Raw genomic sequence first — 16651 nt, forward strand, 5'->3', positions numbered from 1 at the left:
TTTTGTGTTACTTTTATAAAAAATTCTACGGCAACATACACATACATGGTTTGGTACTTCAGCTGATGTACTTTTAAATTTTAGTATTTCTTTTTTGTATGTGTTTAACAAAAGGTTGCCATGTGTAGAATTGTTGCTTAATTGGTTTAAAGCTATTTCATTCTGTAAATGGCTTTCACTTCCAAAATATTTTTTCTGGATATAGTGAATTTCTTCAAGTAGGTCTTTTGCTGTACCATGTAGAAGGATGTTATTTAACTTTGCTAGTGCTAAAGCAGGACTTTTAGCATAGTACAGTTTATAGACTAGATTTCTTATAGTTGAATGATGTGTTGATATCCTTTTGATATCATGGAAAGTGGTTTTACAATTAGGTCCTTCAATGCAGGCTAATGAATGTCCTTGTAGTCCTGTGTACTTGCGCACTGGACAGGTGTCTATATTTTGCAGTAATTTAATTTTGATTTTGTCTTTGCTTTTAACATATTTATTGAGGAATTGGCGTAAAGATTTGAAACATTGTTTGGGAATGTTACACATTGACGTGATTCAGTTAAATGGAGGGGTAAATCTATGTTTTCAGGGCATATTTTTGTAAGGAGTACTTCTTGTTCCATTATGGTATTATTCACTTTTTCATAACCTCGACCACTGCTATTTATGGCAATTGTATTTGTTTGCTTTTGTTTGTACGCTTCTTCATTAAAATATGGTTCTGTGCTCGTAGTGTGATTCCATTCACCTCCGCAGAGACTTAAGAAGTTCTTTCTGTTGACATTTCACTTATTGAGAAGTCTTTTTTGTAATGTAGTTATTAGTTTTGTTAGTGGTTTCATTTTGTTTAACAGTAAAATAAATACATTTCTTTTGAGAAGAATTGCACTGTCCATCAATGCTTCTAAGATTAATTTCCTACGATAGGTTTTAAGCTTTGAACCTGATTTCTCTCCTGTTTTTATAAGATTTTGAAGGACTTTGTGACGGTATATTTTGGCTAAAATACTTTTTTTGGTATGCTTACTTTGCACTATATTAAAATTTGAAGAAGTAGTTTTATCTGTACTGATAGCTGATTTTCTGTTAATTGTTTTTTGGTTTGTTTTACATTTTGATAGAGGAAGCAAAGTTGTTGTACTTGAAACTTCTTGTGTTTCACTAAATGATTGTATTAGCTGTTTTGTTTCAACTTTTTTTACAACTTCTGCTAGAGATGGATGCTTATGTTGGACACCTTTATTTTCATTTGCTCTACTTTTGCGTTGCTTTCTACGGACTTGTCTTTTGGTAGGCATTCTTTAGGGTCTGTTGAAAAAAATAAAGAAGATATGGGTTGGGGTGTTCTGGAATGTATGTGTGCTGTGTGCATGAGTGTTTGAGTAAGATGATAAAGATGTATGTAATGGTGTGTGATTGTGCATTGGGAACTAAAACTAGTAGGGATAGGTATTCTTGAATTTATGTGTTACTAAACTGGAGTTCAGATGACAAAAAAAAAGTAAGCTAGTGGTGTGGAAAAGTACAAATAGTAAATCTAATGTATACAATTAAAACAGTTGTTTGTTCTATAATATGAAAATTGTAGTGGTTCAGTTGGCTAATTTGTGTGTCCAAAAATAGAAATTTGTGGGCCATTCTGGCTGTAAATCGCTGTTTAAGACATGGACATTTTTGGACAAAATGGTACAAAATCTCTATTTTAATAAACCAAAATAGCTCGTATTAATGTTATAGTATATTTGATTAATAATACAAATATTATGGTGATATTTTACGTACTTTTTTTTTAAATGAACAGGTAACATCTTAGTTTTTCTTTCTTCTTCGAATTTGGCTGCTTCTTTTCAGGAAACTGGTCTTCACTGCAATTGTAAAAGCTTCAAATTAGTAACTTTGTTTGTATATAGCACTGTTTTTAATTTAGATATTGATTTTTTTAATTGAAATCCTCAGTGCCTTCTGTAAAACCATTAAACTAATTTATTTACATAAGATACATTGCATCAGTTCAGTACATATGATATGTTCTTAATGAACAAATTGTATTGAATGACTAACTGTAGCAAAAAAAAATATCTTTACTATGGGCCTCATTCCGAGTATGGCGGTAAGGGATAGCGGCCACCGGTAACGAGACCGGTGGCAGTAATCCCTTACCGCCATCCTCCGAGTTCCCTCTGCGCCCTCGCCCTTAACGCCTGCTTTAAACAGGTGTTAAAGTCGAGGGCGCAAAGGGGCCTCCAAGCCAATAACGGTGACCGTAATGAAAGGTCACCGTTATTTGCATCTTCCCCATTCCCATTGAGCCCTATGGGGGCTCATTTGGGAATGGGGAAGAGCCTTGGTGAATGGGGAATTCCGCCATCCACCAAGGCGCTGCCGGTCCGGGTACGGCGTCTACCAAGGCGTTAATAGCGCCATTGGTTAGCGCCGTACTCGGAATGAGGCCCTATGTCTATATATTAGTGAATACCACTATTTCTGTAAGTAAACTGTTCTAGGTAATAGCGCCTCAATGTCATGTCTAATTTAAAGTAATTAAGTAAATAAATAAATAAAAACAAAAAATATGAAATTGTATAAGTATTTTTATAAAGGTTTAAACATAGATTGTGTTTGCATGCAATTTTGTTTGAATATATGTAGTCTATATATTTCATTTAAAAAATGTTAGTTTAACATGATTTGAGTGTGTGTGTATAAAGAAAGTAAAAAGTATAAAGGTTTATAAGTGATAGTTGATTTTAGGAAATTGAAAAAAGTACAGTAAATTCTTTTTACAGATTTTACAAGATAAAAGTCTGTTTGAAATGTGTTCATCTACCATAGCTCTCAACTCACACGCTTTTGGCGGGTGTCACCCGCCTTGTAAACAGCTGATTTACCCGCCAAGCCTCCTGCATGCCCATTCATTTCAATGGGCGTCTCACCCGCCAAAAATAAAATCGGGGGTTTTCACCCGCCTTTGCGACATAAATGGTTGAGAGCTATGCCATCTACTACACAGAAAATATGCATATCTGAAGTTTGTGTTCATGCATATGGATATGCATGGAGCTGCAAATAGAAATCTTGAAGACTTGTACAGTATTTCTGGTAGATGCTGCTTGCCAATGATATGACACTTGTACTCAGAGAGATTCAGAGTACATTTGCAGTGCTGATCTATGATGATGCAGTTAGATGTAGAGGTCTTGAATGTGATTGGTCATGTGATTTTTGAGGTACATCCAATGAGGGAATGGCAGAGAGAGTGTAGTGGAAGTGGTAGAAGGGCTGTTCATGTTACGATATGTCCGCGGACATGGCGTTAGTTCGCGGACATCGGGAGTTACATCTGGGGATTTTTGGGTTCAGAAGTCATGCAAATGAGAATAAGCACTGAAAGGGATCGGTCAGGAAAGTTTGGTGGGTGTGTTGTGCCAGGAGAGATTTTCTCAGATACTCTTTTTGCTGAGAGAACAAAAGATAGCTATGGCTGTGTGTTTCAGAAAACAGATTGTTTGGATTTTAGGAGATTTGTGGATACATTGGTTGAAGGTGCATGCAGAAAGCTGTGGAGTAGCTGTAGATCTTGGATTCCCACATGTGGAAGTACACTGGCATGGAGTAGGTGGAATGAAGTGGTTGGACTTGCTACCTCTCTGTGCTACTTTGGAGACAGAGCAACATCCAGACATAATTGTAATTCATTGTGGAGGGAACAGTTTAGGACATGTGACTGGAATTCTTTTGCAATTTGCTATGAAAGAAGGACTGAGGAAGGTTATGGACATGTTTTCTAATTCTCACAGATTTTCACGGATTGCGCAGAGACAAATGTGGCTTCGTTCTTCTTCATTTGGTCCACAAATGGAAAAAGCAAGGCGCAATGTTAATAAGGCTGTTTGTGGCTTTCTAAGAGATTTTGGCATGTCTTCTTTTCACAATGAAAATATTATGGTTTGTAGTACATACATTTTTCGCAGAGATGGAGTCCATCTTACTTATGCTGGCAATCAGATTTTTCTGAGAAATGTACAAAATGCATTGCGACCTTTTTTGGAATTACAACAACGATTTTGAAGTAGATGTTAAGCATTTACAATTTTTGACTTACAAACACCACCCAAAGGCTCTTTTCAGAGCCACCACTTCTTTCCAGAGAAAATTACAATGTTTGTGATGGAGTAGCAACCCAATTTTTTTAATGTTCGCGAACTGTCTGCAGACTTCTAAAAAATACAAAGAGCCCTGCTTCATTTATTTTCACTTCTATTTTTTAACTGGGAAAGGCGGCTCTGAAAAGAGCCTTATTTTTTTTTGATTTTTGTAATTTTGTATTTTTTTTGGTTTTTCAGACACGACACACTAGGAGAGGAGGATAAAGGAGGGTAAAGGGGGGGACACCAACCACAGGGATAAGAAAGGGCGAGCTGAGAGAGGAAGATGTAGAATGGGTTTTATTTGGGTGGTGAGCAGGTCTTCTCGTGCTCTGAGACGATAGTCTGAAAAGCACTCCGAAGTCGCTCACCCCTGCAGAGTACTGTGTCACAGTACATACATACAACTGCGACCCTCGAAAGGTAAGGGTCATCAGCATTCTGTATGGCCTGTGAGGCAGCTTGAGAAAGACGCTGTCCCACAGAGGTGGTCCTTGTGGTGACAGGATCAGAAACAGAGGATGAAGTAGAGGAAATCAACCTGCTACGTTCTTCGCAAGGTACAACCCTGCGAATAGCCCCAGAGTGAAATGACCTCAGGTGTCGCTTCATAGTAGTGGTCCCAAAGCTGTAGTTACCGTGCTTCCCGCGACTGAGTATCATTTTGCACTCATTGACGGTAACATTGTTCGCACGAGCCTTAGGACCATTCCCATGAATGGTAAATAACCGCCACACCCAAGACTCACGCCTAGTGCGGGTAGTAGGGATTTCCTCTACCTCATTCTCATCATCCTCTTCTTCCTCCTCCGCATCCTCACTCCTGTTACCCTCTTCAGGTCCTTGGGGAGGTGGTGGTGGTGGAGGGGCTGGCGGTGGTGCTGAAGCAGGTGCAGCACAAAGTGGTAATTCAGCAGCCAAGGATGCCATCTCGATGATGGTGTAGTCTGCAGGTGGCAGCAAAAATCACTGTGTTCTGAAGAATAGCCAGAAACACAATGGGAATAAGCTCTTGGGCATGGTCTTTTATAGGGGTGCTTGTGCGCGGTCCGCGGACATGCGCACTGTCCACGGACAGATCGAACACAAAAAAAGGATCGGAAAGTTTCAAAAGGTATATAGAAACTCAAGATTGCTATGTGGGACTTGTGCCATGGTGAGATTTTATTGAAAAATATTATGGATTAACTGAAAATGTACTTTTAAATTGTTCGGGGACACGAACAGTGTCCGCATTTCAGGACACACGATGAGCGTGGGCGCGGTCATATGATCTGTTTGCGAACTAGTCCGCGAAGGAAGCGCCTGTCCGCAGGACACCAAGTGCACGGAGATTGGTTAGCGCATGCGCATTGATGTCCTACGGACACTGTTCGGGTTCTGAAGTAATTAAAAGTGCGTCACACGTGAAACGAACATTTCAGGACACCGCGTGTGTTCTTAGAACAGTTTAAACGTGGTAGCGAACAGTAAGGACAGATATAGTGTTCTTCAGGACACGTGTAATTTAGTTTATGTACAAACATTTCAGGACACCAATTGTGTTCTTAGAACAGTTTCAATTGGGTAGCGAACACTACGCACAGGTATAGTGTTCTTCAGGACACCTCCATTTTCGTTTACATACGAACATTTCAGGACACCAATAGCGTTCTTAGAACAGTTTGAACTTGCTAGCGAACAGTACCGGACAGGCATAGTGTTCTTTAGGACACTTTATTTTTTGTTTGTTTACGAACAATTCAGGACACCGCGTGTGTTCTTAGTACAGTTTCATGTTGCTAGCGAACACTACGAACAGTTATACTGTTGTTCAGGACACATCATTTTCGTTTATTTACGAACATTTCAGGACAGCAATTTTGTTCTTAGGACAGTTTTGAGTTCATAGCGAACATTACGGACAGATATAGTGTTCTTTAGAACACTTTAATTTTTGTTTCTTTACGAACATTTCAGGACACCACGTGTGTTCGTAGAACAGTTTCAACTTGCTAGCGAACAGTACGAACAGGTGTGGTGTTCTTCAGGACACCTCCATTTTCGTTTATGTACGAACATTTCAGAACACTCACACTGTCCGCGGACACTTTTATTGTTTTAAATAAAAAAAAACGGAAACTATTCACAATACAATATAAAAATTAAACTTTATTTAACATATATTAATAATTTATGACAGAGAAGGTGAGGCAGAAACAGAAACAAAAACAGGAGAATTTGGGGTTTCAACATGATTGGTATTAGGTGAAGAAGGGATGGAAATCTCATCAAAACGTTTTGGATTATGGAGAGGGTTTGGGGATAATTGACTGGGATATGGTGAGGAGGGACAAGTACTTGTGGGGCAATGGTACGAGGTTTTTGGTTTGAAATGATTTTCTACAAAAGTTTTTAAATTATTAAAATTAGCCAACAATACAACAATTTTTTCTTCTATATTGTGAAGACTGTTATCCATAAAAGGGTTTTCTGAACTTTTTTCTATTTTGGTACCTGTACAAAAAAATAATATATATGTTAAATGTATATAAAAAAAATAATAAATAAATGGTTTATATTATAAAGTGTTTACCATTAGTTTCACTATCTTGTGACAGTTCTTCATGTGAGAAATTGTCCTCTAGCCATTCCAGAGTACTAGACATGTCTGTGAGAAAAAAAAAAAAGATAATATATTTTTTAATCTAATACAGAAAGTTTATAAATATATGAATAAAATGAAGTACACTTACTATTTCTGGTAAGATAAGTCCTATGTATTCAGTGGGTCTGGTCTTGTTCTCAGTTCTGTTGTGTCTGTGAGATAATTATGTTGGAAGTCAATTTATGTTCTTGTGGTATATTCCATTTCAGAACATATTGTATTTATATGAATGGTTAGTGTGTTACATATATGGGTTACATTTCTTATGTATTACTATATATAATGTGTTTGTGTGCTGCTTTTTGAATTTCTTAAATATTCCTATATTATGATATAACAATCAAACATACCCCACCCCCCCCACAATTTTTAGGTAGTGGTACTGTTCTCCGAACATGTCCGCGAACATTAAATAAGTTCGCGGACATCACGTTCATAAGAAGAGATCTAGTCAGTTCCATATGACATGTATATAAAGTCAAAGTCATTATTTGACAAAACTTTGTCAAAGGGACGTTATGGTTCCAAGTAAATCCGAAAAACCCTTGAAATTCGCCAGTTATGGTAAGCTAAGCAACCATAACTCGCGCCACCACCGTGCACTGCTAAGACTAACACCCAGGGCATCAAAGATGACATCACAAATGTCATTGATGACATCACTGACAACGTTTTTTCACTGAATTTCATAGGTTTTTAGTAGCGCAACGTAACCATAACGTCCCTTTAACAACGTTTTTTCACTGAATTTCATAGGTTTTTAGTAGCGCAATTTAACCACAATGTCCCTTTTAACACAGTTTTTTCACTCAATATATAAATATATATATATATATATGTATATATATATATATATATTATGCTCTTAGTCTGTCGTTATTGTTTGTCCCTCTGTTACCTTCCCTTACTTGTTCTAAGGCATGCAACTTTTTGCCAAAGTATTCAGTCTTTTCTCACTCACCGTTCGCATTTTTTTCCTCTCCGGACACTCGGGATCACCGCCTTTTTTACCGCCTCTCCATGCTGTTCGTCCGATTACCTGCTCGTATAAGTGGGAAGGTGTTTATGGGGGAAAGAAAAGGTTTCTTCAGACCTAACCTGCAGGTTTTTTTACTTAGACTAACCACTATCTAGAGGAAGCCTATCGTTCTACTCAGCCGGATGGCAAAGGACTTGTGATATTGTAGAGGACCCGAAGTTACTTATGTCGACGGCCAATGGGTGTCTTATCTAATCAATTCTAATCAAACCATCAATCTCTGATACTAAGTGTGCTCGATGGACCCCAGCCGACCCATAGGACTGGGGGTTTCCAAGTAGCACTTTAAGATGAGTAGCAGCACCCTTGAGATGGATGGGGATGCAGATTCTTACTCTTGCACCAAATCAATAATGAGAACTTAATGGTTTGGCAAAGGGAGTCCGTTTAATAAAAAGTACAAAAAATGAGGCGTTGTTCAATGAATATCAGCAATCGCTAGATCCTCCTTCTCGCTTCAACTCGAAATAATTTCAGAAAAAAAACATAACATTTATACCAAAAACTCATCATCACTGACGTGTAACTCTTTAAAATTTAGCATGCAACTTGGTTCTAGGAAGGTAACTTTAATATAGTCACTATATCTGTATATAGTAACGGGCAGAAGGTATTGGATAAATAATGTCAGGTGCGGCATCTAAGCCCTTCCCTCGAAATGGCTACTGTAAACTTCACTAAAAGTACAATGTCTCATTGGTTCTACTGACTATAGGACCCTAGATTACACGGTCCACTATGATTGGGTTGGCATCAACCCCACTCATATTTTTCCACTTGCGCTTAGCAGCGTGCAGAATAGCTGGCCAGGTGCAGGGAGTTTGTCTGCCCCCCCCAGCTTCCCTCCAATTATTGTTACAATCAATCATCACCTCAGTGGTCATGGGTCAATTATTTCTTTGTGGTTGGCTTCGAGTCTGCTTCTTGGTCTGGGAAAGTTAAGGCGTCTAGGCATGGCAAAGGTCCATACGTAGGTGTGAAAGTTTCATCCCTACCTGCAGGTCTGGTCACGCGATTTTGACACCGTGAAATCAGCCTTTCCTTTGTGCTATTTCATATATTTGATTTAATTCTGCCAGTCGTCTGCCATCTGTGGCTTATCTTGACCTTTCTGAACAGGATACTCTGTTCTTCTTCTCTTTAATTGTATCCTCTGTTGGCCTATTTCAGACGATATGACCTTGGCTTCTTGGCATGGTTACCCTCGTCTGAGTTTCTCTCTGACTTTAATTCTTGATTTGTTTGCTGCAGAACACTCCTCTTGAGACCTTTAGTAACCTTTGGTTGGTTCTGCTCTTGTGCGTAATGGAAGTATACTTATGTAAAGTGCTCTATTGAGGAAGATATGTATAGATGGCGCTTACCTCAATCTATCTTGCTACTAAGCATAAGCAAGCCTCACGATCGCTGTGCTTCTTGCAGTTACTTTGCATATGTACACGTTTAAACTAACTGAATATCTTCATTGTGCTTATGGCATACGTTTCTGACATCTTGACATCAATTGTTTCACTTTAGGTTTAGGATGTCACTTGTTCGTGATGTTTCGTCTAGTTTGTCATCATTTTCAGGTTTTTATATCTTCTATATGTGAGTCAGGCTGGGTTCTTATCATGTCATCATTTGTCTTCCTTTAGTATCTTCTTAGCTTCTTCGGGATTTACATTCTGGCAATTGTCACTCTATCTCACTTGTCAACATGGTTTTCTCAATGGGTACCTTACTGTCCAGGTTTTCTTAAGTGTAGATACTTCAATAGATGCTGTTATTCTGATAGGTACTGGACAGAGACCAACTGCGGCTCTCTGCTGTTTTATTTGCTCATAATACGTCACATATTTCGGCGTGAATGTTCGTGCTACTTCAAAATGGGCGTTTGGAGTGTGAATCGTGCTTGGAACCTCCTCTACAAGGCTCTCAATCCATTTCATCTAGGCTTAATACCTCTAGGCTGATGTTTCAGTTTCATTGGTAGAGGTTCTGAGCACTTTGTGTAAAGGGATCTTTACCCAAAAACAGTAAAGTGCTGCTTGGTCGGTACATGTGATAATTCACTTGTGGTATCTGCTGCAACAAACGTATTGCCTTGAGGGTTAAATATGGGGCATTCAGGAGTACTTTCTCTCCAACATCCACAGGTATATCTACATCTTGGTTAGCATCTTGTACGGCAGTCTCCTCTGTGATCTTCTTTCTGGGCTCTTCAATGATCTGTAGGGTTCATGGCTGTGAACAGAAGATCGACAGCACATTGTCAGCTTTAACCATTAACCGGGAGGTAATAGAACAGTATTCATGGTTGCATTTAGTAGAGGTGTGAGTAGAGTCCTGTCTGCGTGGGAGTACTGTATTAGGCAAAGGTGGATTAGTACCTTCCGTGCATTGATTTAAAGGAAAAGTATGGACTGGAATATTATGTCTTTCTCAGCTTAAGACAAATCAAAGTCATCAATGTTATTTTCTCTGCATGTTCACCCCTCGCCAAGTCATAGAGTCTTGCTTACCATTGTGCCATCAATTCAGCCTCTCTGTCAAGAGGGCTTTGATTTTTGTCGGAAATGCCTCCAAATATCTGCTTTGAATAAACCATGGCTAGAATGGTTGCCTGGTCTTTCATCGCATCAAAAAAGGTCTCATATAGCTTCAGAAACAGAAATAGAGAAATTGTCAAGGCAGCCATCACAATGTTCCATGGTTCCATCCTCTCTGATGGGGTGGACATCATTTCATTTTCTTTTTTTTATTTGGCTCTCGCTGTGTGGGTGCACTTCTCCATGTAGAATTCTTTTCTACAGGAAGGTCATTGACCGATGTCATTGATCTTGTCAATTGAAACGGTGGCAAATCCGTAGGCATATAAGTGTATGGAGTTTCCTCCATGTTTTTGGAAATCTGAGAAGGGCTGACTCACTGCCTCTCTTAGTCCTTTCTAAAAAAAACAATGTAAGGGTACATTTTCTTCCACTAATCGGGTTACCACTTTTTGAGTGTGAGTGATAGGAATGGTAAGTGACGAGATTTGGCAGGCTTTTAACTGCTGGTCACTTCAATGTGGAGTAACAAAAAATGAATTTCTGTTTTGCTGATTGTGCATTAGGGCTCCAATTTCTACAATATGAAGTGAGAGTCTCACCGCTCTCGGACCAAGTCTTTTTTCTAAGGTTCTTGCTACATTCATGGGCAGCTGAACAACAAACACTTCTCCCAAGCCGACAATTTTAGTGGAATCTACACATGTGACTTTTCTAGCCCATGATGATCTCAAGTATGTCAAAGTATTGTCCGTCTTATTCAATAAAGTTGCACTTAATTCATTTTGCACCTAATTCTCTAGCTTTTTTCAGAGTGCCTTCTATTTCAGCGGGCAAGGTAGGCTGATTTTTAGATACTGGCAGGAGTGTGGACGAGGTAGCAGATCAGATATGGGAGCAGATCAGATATGGTTGACAATGTTATGAATATGGAGTTAGGATCAGTAGTAGGTAAACCCATGGAGGGAGGTGTTGATATTAAAATGAGTTCATCTTGCGGAAGGATCTCATCAAAAGAATCACATTCCTGTGGAAAATTGAGACTAGACCCCAAGGAGTCAGTAGTTATGGATAGATCACAGTCTAGGGTAAGAAAGTGTTATCCATTTTCCCCTCCCATGTCCAGCACTTTATTGGGAGGCAGTATCAATTGCTCGGTCTCACTCACCTCGTCGTTGATGATATGAGTCTGCACCAAGTTTATCTCCGGGTGTAAGAGCGCTGATAATTCCAAGCCCAACTCGGGCACTTTTTACACACCACGATGTGCACTCATACACCTTTTCATCTGGGTTTATGTCAGCGGATCAAAAGCCATCATATTTCTGTCCCTCTCTGCCCTCTTGTTAACTCTGTTTGACTCAAGCGTCAAACTCTCATGCCGGCACTTCGCACCTTGGAAGCTGAATGAACCCTGTGTGGGGGAGGAGGCAGCTTAAAGGGGAAGTGCTTCTCGCCAACACTGGTACAATAGCCACAGCAAATGCAAAGGGTTCCACGCTGGTGCTGCGTTTAACTCGAGTGCCAAACTCTCGTGCCGGCATTTCATGCCTTGGAAGCTGAATTAACCTTGCAGGGGGAGGAGGCAGCTTAAAGGGGAAGAGCTTCTCACAAACACTGCTACAGTAGCCACAGCAAATGCAAAGGGTCCCATGCCAGTATCACATTTAACTCGAGCGCCAAACTCTCGTGCCAGCGCTTCAAGCCTTAGAAGCTGAATTAACCCTGCAGCCGGAGGAGGCAGCGTAAAGGGGAAGACCTTCTCACCAACACTGGTACAATAGCCACAGCAAATCCAATGGGTCCCATTGCTGTTCCGCAGCTTAACTCGAGCGCTGAACTCTCACATCGGCGCTTGGCGCCTTGGGAGCTGAATTAACCCAGAAGGGGGAGGAGGCATTTTAAAGGGGATGAGCTTCTCACCAACACTGGTACAATAGCCACAGCAAGTGCCTCACACAGAGAACTGGATTGTCTCTTTTCTGCATCTTCTCGATTCTTTTCACCGAGTGGCTTTATGTACAGTTTTTCTATTTACTTTTCTTGCAGATGGTGGTTAATTAAAGTATATATATATTTTATTGGGCCTCATTATAAGTTTGCTTGTCCGGAAACAATGGTAGAGGTAAGCTTACCGGTACCGTTGTTCCGGATCAGCAAAATACGATTTCTGCTAGCGGGCGCTTTTCAGCCCTACAGGTCTGACCTGGTGGGCGGAACTGCACCCGTTGGTAAACCTTGATGGATACACAGGCACCATTCATGAATGGTACCCGTGCATCCGTCCTCCCCATTCCAATTGGACTCAAATGGGAATGGGGAGTAATATTTTCCAGTGCCCAGAAATGGGCAATTACTGGGTCCGCTGGGGCTGTAATCCCCCGGTTATTGCCCATTCCCTATGAGCCAGAAAATGTATGACTCCGGTGGCAGCCGGTGGTTTTTACCGGCACGGCTACCGCCAAAGTCATAATGACCCCCATTCATTGGACATTAACTTTATTTTACACTGTGATACTTTGCTGCTTGGGTCACTGCTGAATCACATTCACACCTCTCTTAGGAGTAGAGCCTTCCGTAAGCCCACATTAGCACCGAAAGAGGTATAACTCTTGAATATGGAAGATTTACTTTTATGATAGGGATCACTGTTGGTTTGTAGAAGTGGGTTAGTTAAGCATTGTAGCAAGGAAGAGTAAGGTGGTGTAGGGGGCAGTTTGATGAGGAAGAGGGAGGGGGTAGTATATGTAACTGTGATGAGGAAGAATGAGATTCTGATAGTGGGGGATTGTGACATGGAATAGTGAGATGGTGGTATTGGGGAACTTTAATGAGGAATAGTGAGGTGGTGGTGGTAGTGGCATACTGTGAGGAGTAAGAGTGATGTGTTGGTAGTGGGGAACTGTTACGAAGAAGAGGAAGTTGGTGGTAATGGGGTACTGTGATGAGGAAGAGCGATGTGTTGAAAGTGCGGGACTGTGACAAGGAACAGTGAGGTGCTGATAATGGGGTACTGTGACGAAGAAGACTGTGCTTCTGATACTTAAAAAATAAGACACAGATTCGATATGTTGCGCAAATTTAGTTTAATTTATTGATAAATTGTATATTGAAAGGGGTTTACTCTCTCAAACCTTTGTTGTTTTATCACATTTAAGGTCCACTTGATTTGAAAACTTGAAAGGGAAACGGTCTGTTGAACTAAATGAAGGTAAGAAAAATAAGGCATGGACAATAGAGGTTTAATCTAAACACTCTATACATTTAAGCCACAAAATAGTAAACCAATTGTTAAATCGAACCTGGCATAGTATATATTTTGAAAATTAGAGCACTTATAGAAGCTAGAGCATATACATGTAGCATATCTTAATTAGTACATAATCAATTCAAACAAACTAAATAAGAAATATCAATTGATTTATTTTAGAATGAAGACAAAGCTTATGACATAGCAAAGTCATTGTGGAAAATTCTAAAGAGAAACTAAAGTGATGAACTACTACTTTAGAACATAACACCCATTTATAATAGTAAGTATAACTACTTTGGGATTTTGGAGTCATTAGTGAATCTAAAATTACAAGAACTGTCACAAGAGGTCGAGTACCACACATATTCAAAATCTGAATCTATTTTGTTTCAGGCCAATACTATTGTCAACAGTGTCCTAACCCTCCTGACGAACCATCTTTAAATATGAGATGAAGAAACACGTGTCGAGGGAACTGGAGGAAATCAGAAAAGAGTAAATGAATGTAATCAAGGTTCAAAGAGAATAAGAGACATTCACGAGGGAACTAGAGAAAATCAGACGAGAATATTTGAATGTAATCAAGGCTCAAAGAGACTAAGAGACAATCACATACCCCAGAGGGGACAAGTCAAGAGCTGAATGATCTAAGAAGGAATCATAAATTATGTATTAAATCAAATCTAGCTGTGAAGACTTAAAGAAAAGTGACATAGAGAGACATTTTTTCAAGTCAAGTCTACCTAAACGTGATAAAACAAAAAGGGTTTGAGAGAGTACACCCTTGCAATATAAAATGTATTAATAAATGTACCTAAATTGGTGCAACATATCAGATCTGTGTCTTTATTTTTTAAGTAGTCAAAGAGTACCGGACAGCCTCAGTGCCAAAAGGAACCGACATTGCTGCCTTTTTTTACAGTCAACTGTAAAGCACATAACAAATAAAACAGAATCAGGGGCTCGCCAGCAGCTGTTTTAAGGCTGTGTTCTTACACAGATTATCTATATAAATACACATCTGAAGCAGATTCTGAGTGGATAATTTGACAAGCCAATGCTAAATAATACAAAACGCAAAATGACAACCAATTTTGAAACCAGAGAAGAAGAGGCTGAACAGCTATTTTCAGGACAGACTATAACCTCATCGACCACAGAAGATACTACCACTACATTTGTATGAAAGCTATTTGAAAGATTAGAAAAATTGCAAAATAAATGAACTATTTAGGTGGTGGGAAATCAAATCATTGGAAAAATACTTGCAAGTCAGGAGAATTCCTCAAGAACTTTGCGTGTTTATTTTTCCTTCATTCGACGTAGAAAACTTAGAAGGTCTTAAAGAATGGGAGGTACTATTAACAAACACTTCCAAGGAAATGATACACAGACCTTGACCTTGATGTTCTCGCTCTCACTGAGATGTGGTTTAAGGCCAGCTCTGTCACTGCTTTTGACACTCTTCTCCCAGAGGGCTGAAAGATCCTGTCCAATCCCAGGCCCTCCCGGCCTGGTGTCGGAGTCGCTATGATCTTCCCTGAGAGGGTTCCTGCCTCCATCATCCCCACTTAAACCACTTAAACATACTCATCCTTTGAATGTTTAGTCTGCAAGCTTTCGGTCTCGCAAGCCTTCTCTCTTACTCTCGCTACAGTCAGTTTCCATTCGAACAATGAAGCGTGTGTCAGTCACTGCATTTGACTGTTCCTTCATCCCTCCTCTGCCCCCTTCTTTTGACTGTCCATCTGACTCTGTTCTAGCTAACCTCCACCTTTCTATCTCTAACACCCTGGACATCGTTGTCCCCATCATGAGGATCTGCATAAAGGCTTCCTTTAAATGCTACTCTTGGTATGACTCCAACTTGGTGGCTTTGAAACTCAAGAGCAAAGGTGCAGAGTGGAGCTAGCAGACATCTAGCTCATCCTCTGACAAACTGACCTGCCACCTACTGCAAAGGCAATATCATCTCTCCATATTCTCCAAGAAGAAAGCTCATGTCCAAGCCTTCTTCTCTGGAGCCACCAATAACACGACTGAACTCTTTAAAATCTGCAAGGAACTTTCCAAACCTACCGCAGTCTCCTCCTCTCCTCCTCACTCCCAGGCCCTCTGCTCTGCACTGGCTGACCACTTTTCCTCCAAAACTCTGGACATCTGCTCACCCCACAACCCTTCGCTCACCTCCCTTGCCCCTCTTGTCCCCCATACTCTCCTCTTTCTCTCCTATTGCACCAGATGAGATCTCTAGAGTTCTCCGTTCTATGAAAGTCTCCTCTAAACAGGCGTTCACGAGCTCCTCCAGAACCATCACGGACAACATCACCTCCCTCGCCCCAGACTTGGCTGACCTCTGCAACAACTCATTCACCACTGGCTCCTTCCATCAACCCCTTAAACGCTCTCTTGTGCACCCTCTCCTAAAAAAGCCTGCTGCTGACCCTTCTTGCCTGGCTAACTATAGCCCTATCTCTATCATCCCTTTTTTGGGCAAACTCATACCTGAACACCTACTTTCTAACCTGGACTTTAACATTCCCTCTGTTCTTACCCTCGGCATATTCTTTTGCCTTTGACACTGTCAATCACTCTATCCTCATAAATCATCCCCATGATACCTTAGGCATCACGGACAGGGCACTTGTGTGGCTTACCTCCTTCCTTTCAAACATACCTGTCCAAGTGCAAATGGGTCATTTTATCTCCTCCACCACACTCTCTACCTTTGGCATCCCTCTGGGCTCTATACAAGTGCCATGGCTCTTCAACGTCTACCTTGCCCCTCTGGCCCACCTGATCACCACTTTCTCCCCTCATTTCCAGTGTTATGCTGATGACACACAGCTCTCTTTCAAGCTGCCATCCTCTGCCTCTTCCTCCGCCCTCACACCTGACTGCCTGACTGCTATTCAGGCATGGTGCTCTGCCAATGATCATTGCCTTAATGCCAGTAAAACATAGATGCTTCTCATTGGGACACCTGCTCCTTGTTTCCACCCCACACTCTGGCCAGACTCCTTGGGTCCCCTCCCGACACTC

Source organism: Ambystoma mexicanum, chromosome 2q, assembly GCF_040938575.1.
Source record: "Ambystoma mexicanum isolate Mex_15411 chromosome 2q, UKY_AmexF1_1, whole genome shotgun sequence".
Lineage (NCBI taxonomy): Eukaryota > Metazoa > Chordata > Amphibia > Caudata > Ambystomatidae > Ambystoma > Ambystoma mexicanum.